This window comes from Podarcis bocagei, assembly GCF_964188305.1.
Source record: "Podarcis bocagei genome assembly, chromosome: 2".
In the NCBI taxonomy this organism is placed as follows: Eukaryota; Metazoa; Chordata; class Lepidosauria; order Squamata; family Lacertidae; genus Podarcis; species Podarcis bocagei.
The window spans coordinates 98,350,134-98,357,030 of NC_138126.1; positions in this window are offsets into that span (position 1 = coordinate 98,350,134).

The window sequence follows — 6,897 nt, forward strand, 5'->3', positions numbered from 1 at the left end:
AACATGCCCAGCTCCCTTAGCCGTTCCTCATAAGGCATTGTTTCCAGGCCTTTGACCATTTTGGTTGCCCTCCTCTGGACACGTCCCAGTTTGTCAGTGTCCTTCTTGAACTGTGGTGCCCAGAACTGGACACAGTACTCCAGGTGAGGTCTGACCAGAGCAGAATACAGTGGCACTATTACTTCCCTTGATCTAGATGCTATACTCCTATTGATGCAGCCCAGAATTGCATTGGCTTTTTTAGCTGCCGCATCACACTGTTGGCTTGAATAAGTCAAGGAGGCTTGAATAAGTCAAGGAGGCTTGAATAAGTCAAGGAGAACTCATGCCTTGGCTCCTTGAACCAATGGGAAGGAAATCTAGCAGCTCTAGGAAAGCTATTTTCATCATCTACAGGGATATCTACGGAACTCTAGTGTACATGATGTCACACAAGTGGATTAGCAGGGCAAATAAATCTAGCCATGTGAGTTAAGATCTTGATGCATCATCACAGACAGCATTTTTTACAATTAAATAGACAAACAGGTAATTAAATCTGACTTCTGGGAAAAGAAACCTTGGAACTTTGCTGCAAAAACTATTCCTGTTCTTAATTCTGTTTAACTTCTTTCATTCCCTGTGATGCCTCTCTATCAGTTTGCTGTACAAGTATTTTGATAAGAAGAAGAAGAAGAAGAAGAAGAAGAAGAAGAAGAGATGCTTTTACACAGTATCAATTGCTGCAAACTCCACACTCAGGGTGGCTGAAAAGAAGAGATTTCACTGTGAGCTAACGCAAGTCAGTAAGACATATTCCCAGGTAAGGAGGTATATAAGATTACAACCTTCCCTTTAATGAAGCCTCTTGCTCCTTGGGGTAGATAAGAAGAGAATCTCCTCTTCCTTTAATGAAACAATTTCCATTTGAACAGGATAGCTGCTCTAGCAGGGAACAGAGAAAAACCACTTCCATCTGCTTTCTGTACAAGCAGAATTCCCACATGCGTGATTCAATTCCCCCACTAACTGCAATCACCATGCAACTGCTCAAAAAGAGACACAGAGAAAGCACCAATCACCAAGCAGTACTAACACCCCCATATTGCTTGCATATATGCCCTCCCCCAAGTACACAGGCAATGACTCTTTGCCTTCTGGGGCACGGCTCTGAATCAGAGCGCCCTATCAGGAGTCCTGATGCTGGCATTATTGGGAGTTTTGAAGCAAGGTGTCATCAGTAGACCAGGAGTGCTGGGAGAATGCAATTACAGTGGTACCTCAGGTTACAAATGCTTCGGGTTACAAACATTTCAGGTTACAGACTCCGCTAACCCGGAAGTAGTACCTCGGGTTAAGAACTTTACCTCAGGATGAGAACAGAAATTGTGCAGTGGTGGTGTGGCAGCAGCGGGAGGCCCCATTAGCTAAAGTGGTACCTCAGATTAAGAATGGTTTCAGGTTAAGAACGGACCTCCAGAACGAATTAAGTTCTTAACCAGAGGTACCACTGTACCTCCACAACTACAGCACCACCTCGAGACAAGGCTGTGTGTAAAGAATAAGAAACAAAGGTGCATTTCTTGCTGCATGAACAGTCTCCTGGACAGGCCCTAGGAGGAGTCTATCCAGCACATACAGCTCTGACAGGCCTGACTTGCAGTGGTGTATGTGTTTTTCAGGAGGACGTTGGTCTCTGACCCATTTCTATTTGTCTCAAACCAAGAATAAAAGAGCCAAGGAAAATAAGATAACCCCTGCTTAATTAACACTTGCCTATAATTCAGGTCCTGACTGGCAGATAAAGGAGACTGCTCAGCTAATCAAAAGTCCTCGAAATTGGATTCACATGTGTCTGAGGCGTAGGAGGCAATCTGCTTTCCCTCAGGAAGATGGATACTGCTCATTTCAGGACCTAATCAAGTCTGCATATACTCTCTCAAGGAAATGGATTCATTCCAGCAGCAAAGTTACCAGAGCAAGGCGGGGGAATTACTTGATTTTAAAAATATATATATTATTTTTACATCCATAATTTATATTTATTATCCACCTTTTCATCTCCAATGAGAGCTCAAGGTGGCAAACATGGCTCTCTCCCACTCCTCATTTAATGCCCACCACAGCCCCATACGGTTGGTTAGGCTGAGAGGCAGTGACTGCCCCTCAAGGCCACACAGTGAGATTCAAGGCCAAGTGGGAATTTGAACCCTGGTCTCTCAGGTTCAAGTCTGACACTCTGATGACTACACTATCCTGGTTCCTTTACGGGGGAAAGCTTCTCATGGGGTGGGGTCTCCACCAGCCCGGAAAAGTCCAAAGTTTTCCTTCCAGCTATGGCTTCAGATGTTATTGCATCCCAGCCTTTACTGCATCCCCATCTTTTTACCATTCTGGGTCTGTTTTCGTAAGTGATGCATGGAATGTGATCTTTCACGTGTTTATTCAGAAAGTCCCATTGAATTCAGTGGGATACATTTCTTAGCGACTGTGCCTAGGTTTGCAACCTTAACTAGATTTCTGTAAATCACAGACATGTAGTTAACTCTGGAATCCATCATGGTTCTATCCCATACCCAGCATACATGCATTATTACCAATGGTGCCCTCCAGAGAGTATACTATAACTCCCATCTGCCCTAGCTAGCACCACCGTTACTGATGGGAGTTGCAGTGCAAAACCTCTAGAGGCGAACTTTCCAAACTTTCCATGTTGGTGACACACTTTTTAGATATACATCGTGTCGCCAGGGGCGAAGGAAGGCTAACCAGCACCCAGTGCGGGATGTTGGATGGCGGGGCAAACCACCCAGCAGTGCATGTGTGCGCGCTGTACATACATCACATGCACATGCAACATATGTAGTGGTTCTGTGCATGTGCCGCTGGGCAGTTTGCCGACGGCGCTGCTCGTGTGCCGTATGGACAGCAGTGGGATCTTCTGCTCATGACTGCAGAGGGATCCTCCATACGCCTGGGTTGGTGGGGCAAGCCTCCCGCGGGGTGCCTTCTTGTCACCCCCTCAGAAATGGCACCTGGGGCAGACCACCCCCACCCCTTTCCTCCGCCACTGCGTTTCGCGATACAGGCATTCAGTTTTACTAGCAAACCGGCAGGCTGCCCACTCCCTTCCTCCCTTTCCAGCTCTGGGAGGAGCACGGGGAGCGTTTGCAAGACACACTCGGCAGCCGACACACTATTAATGTGTCATGACACAGTTTGGGAAGCTCTGTTCTAGAGGACACCAGGTTGGCCAATTCGTATGTAGCACTGTGACTGCTTCCCTTCCTGAAACAGCTTCCAAGCAGTCGCTGGAGAAACATGAACAGGGAGAATCCCTCGTCTGCAAAAACAAGCAGGTTTGTATAATTTCAGACATTACCAGACTCTGCACATGGTGAGTTAATAACACAGCCTGCAGAGACACCCCCCCCACTGCCCCACCTCCCATGAGTTGTTGGGGAAAGTAATTTTGTTTCTCAATAGCTGCCTGCCATTGACTTGGTCTGACACCATCGCAAAGTGTCTGTGACAGTTCACATTGCAAAGAAGAGCCAGCTCCCTTAATCAGAACTGATGGCCAAATGAGGAAGCCATTATTTTAGATAATGACTGTGGGCATGTGCTTTTTTAGACCAGAGGTGTGGTACCCAGATGCCTCTGGGTCTCCTTGGGTTCTCCTTCTGCTCAGGTCAACCACACAACTCAAGGGAATTCCCACTTTTCGTGATATAGAGTGCTTGCTGTGGTGTACACCTGAGTTTGCAGATCTGCTGTGTAAAAAAAAAAGGGTTTGCCCCTCTGCCATCTGCCAGTGAAGGACAGCGGGTTTCAGCTCTGACAGCAGCCCTCCTCCAAGCAGAGGAGGCCAAAGCAGCTCATTGCCACCATTACTACCATGAACATCACAAAAAACCCACTCAGCCAACCCAATATATTTCACGGTGCTCTGCTTTATTAATGCTATGAAGAGAAGACTGGGTGAGTTCATCTCTGTGTATTTTAATTTGGGCTTTTTCTCACAAGAGCAGTTGTTAATTTGGAATTAGTGGTTAACTCGAGAAAACAATGTCACTCAGATATAACGAACAGGGAATTGTAAAGTCATTTTACAGCTGAGCACAACTCAGCTTAAGGATGCGGGTGGTGCTGTGGATTAAACCACAGAGCCTAGGGCTTGCCAATCAGAAGGTCGGTGGTTCAAATCCCCGCGACGGGGTGAGCTGCCTGTGCTCGGTCCCTGCTCTTGCCCACCTAGCAGTTCCAAAGCACGTCAAAGTGCAAGTAGATAGATAGGTACTGCTCCGGCGGGAAGGTAAACGGCGTTCCGTGCACTGCTCTGATTCGCCAGAAGCGGCTTAGTCATGCTGGCCATATGACCCGGAAGCTGTCTGCGGACAAATGCTGGCTCCCTCGGCCTATAGAGTGAGATGAGCGCGCAACCCCAGAGTCATCCATGACTGGACCTAATGGTCAGGGGTCCCTTTACCTTTACAACTCAGCTTATGTTGGCCAACTTGCAACAAACCAGCTGCAAAGTTTACAGGAGAGCTCTTGCTGCATTGTTGTTTTGATCAAGCAAGCACAACTAGATGATGCAATTTTTACTTTTATTTATAATATTGCTTACAAATAAAGCTGAAACTGGCAGAAAGAATGGTGAAGCCTGGAGAACATTTTTTTTAAGTCAAGCATAAACAGAAATGTTGTAATCAAATTTGCTTTCTTATCTCTGATCCTCTTTTATTTTATTTATATTTATTATGGAGGGAGTATAAAAGCATAAGGCCTTAAATGCAGACAATTAACAAAGCGCTCCACTCCACCCCTCTCTTGACCTTACATGGCATAAAACTAGAATGGATAAAAACAGAATGATTGATGGAGAAGGGAAGGGGCCCCAAATAAACTTTGTAATAAACTCTGATAAAATCCCTATCAGAGGCCCTACCTGTAACATCTAAGGTTTGAGCTGTGTGGCTGCAGGACACTTTTGGAAAATGAAGAGTTGCAGCAATGTGGTTCTTATTAAATGCATATAGTACAAAGGATGACCTTACTGCTGAATGACCCTAGGTCAGTGTTTCCCAACCACTGTTCCGCGGCACACTAGTGTGCCGCGAGATGTTGCCTGGTGTGCCACGAGATGTTGCCTGGAGGGAGGCGGGCGAGTCGGGCGGCGAGAGGCGGGGCGGCGGCGGCGAGGAGAGGCCGCCCAGCGCGGGGCTCTCGCCGTCTGCCTGCCTGGCTGCCTGCGAGCTCGGCGGGCAGCGCCTCCGTCCGCAGCGCCCGCCTCGCGGCTCTCATTCCCTGCCCCTGCCAAAGCTCACCCAGCCAAGCCGCGCTCTCCTTCCTGCCTCGCTTTGCTGCCTCCTCCACCCCACCCCCAAAGCTTGGAGGTTCCCCGGCAAGGGGGAGGGAAAAAAATTGAAACTTACACTTTCGTGCGTCCCTCCCAGCTTGACGCTGCGCGCTGACGTCACGGGGCTGTAATGGTGGTGTGCCTCGAGATTTTTTTCATCAAACAAGTGTGCCTTTGCCCAAAAAAGGTTGGGAAACACTGGGTTAAGAACTTTGCTTCAGGATGAGAACAGAAATCGTGCTCCGGCGGCGCGGCAGCAGCAGGAGGCCCCATTAGCTAAAGTGGTGCTTCAGGTTAAGAACAGTTTCAGGTTAAGAATGGACCTCCAGAACGAATTAAGTACTTAACCCGAGGTACCACTGTATGTTCAGTGGTGTCCTCAGATGCTGAGGACAGACATGAGGGGAAAGCTTACACCAGGGTTGGACAACCTGCGACCCTCCAGATGTTTCTGGACTAATCATCCCTGACCCTTGGCCATACTGTACAATCTTTCAGACTCCCTGCCTAAAAACCTGGAGAGCTACTGCCAGTCAGTGTAGACAATACCTACTTAGATTGGCCCAGCTTCTGATGTATTTTCCTATAACCTATAGCATGGGTAGGCAAACTAAGGCCCGGGGGCCGGATGCGGCCCAATTGCCTTCTAAATCCAGCCCACAGACAGTCCGGGAATCAGCGTGTTTTTGCATGAGTAGAATGTGTCCTTTTATTTAAAATGCATCTCTGGGTTATCTATGGGGCCTGCCTGGTGTTCTTACATTACAGTGGTACCTTGGGTTACATACACTTCAGGTTACAGACTCCGCTAACCCAGAAATATTACTTCAGGTTAAGAACTTTGCTTCAGCATGAGAACAGAAATTGTGCAGCGGCGGCAGCAGGAGGCCCCATTAGCTAAAGTGGTGCTTCAGGTTAAGAACAGTTTCAGGTTAAGAACAGACCTCCAGAAAGAATTAAGTTCTTAACCCGAGGTGCCACTGTAGTAGAATGTGTGCTTTTATTTAAAATGCATCTCTGGGTTATTTGTGGGGCATAGGAATTTGTTCATCCCCCCCAAATATAATGTGGCCCCCCATAAAGTCTGAGGGACAGTGGACCGGCCCCCTGCTGAAAAGGTTTGCTGACCTCTGACCTATAGCATCCTCCTCTCTACTATAAGGGCAGCACTGAGGCTAAGCACAGAAAGGCAGTGCCTCCAGTGGTCTGGTTGTAAGAAAGGAGGCAGGTGGGGACTGGCTGATGGCAGGCTCAGCTTGGTGGGGCCATGACTCATTTGCCCTAACAGACCAGCCTCCTCTGCTTTCTGGTGTATTTATAACCCCTCTTTGCTGTCTTCTGTGAGCTCAGCTTCACCCAGTGGGCGATACATAAAATATATCTCCATCATATGTTGCTCTGAGCCATCAGCCCAGCCAAGTAGCCTCTGGTGCTTTGTTCCCCACAGGAATCTGGAAGTTCAGCCTTGCCTATTGAACTTGACGCTCGTGTGTGTGTGTGTGTGTGTGTGTGTGTGTGTGTGTGTGTTTACTCCCTGCTGTGTGGCGGCTTGTATG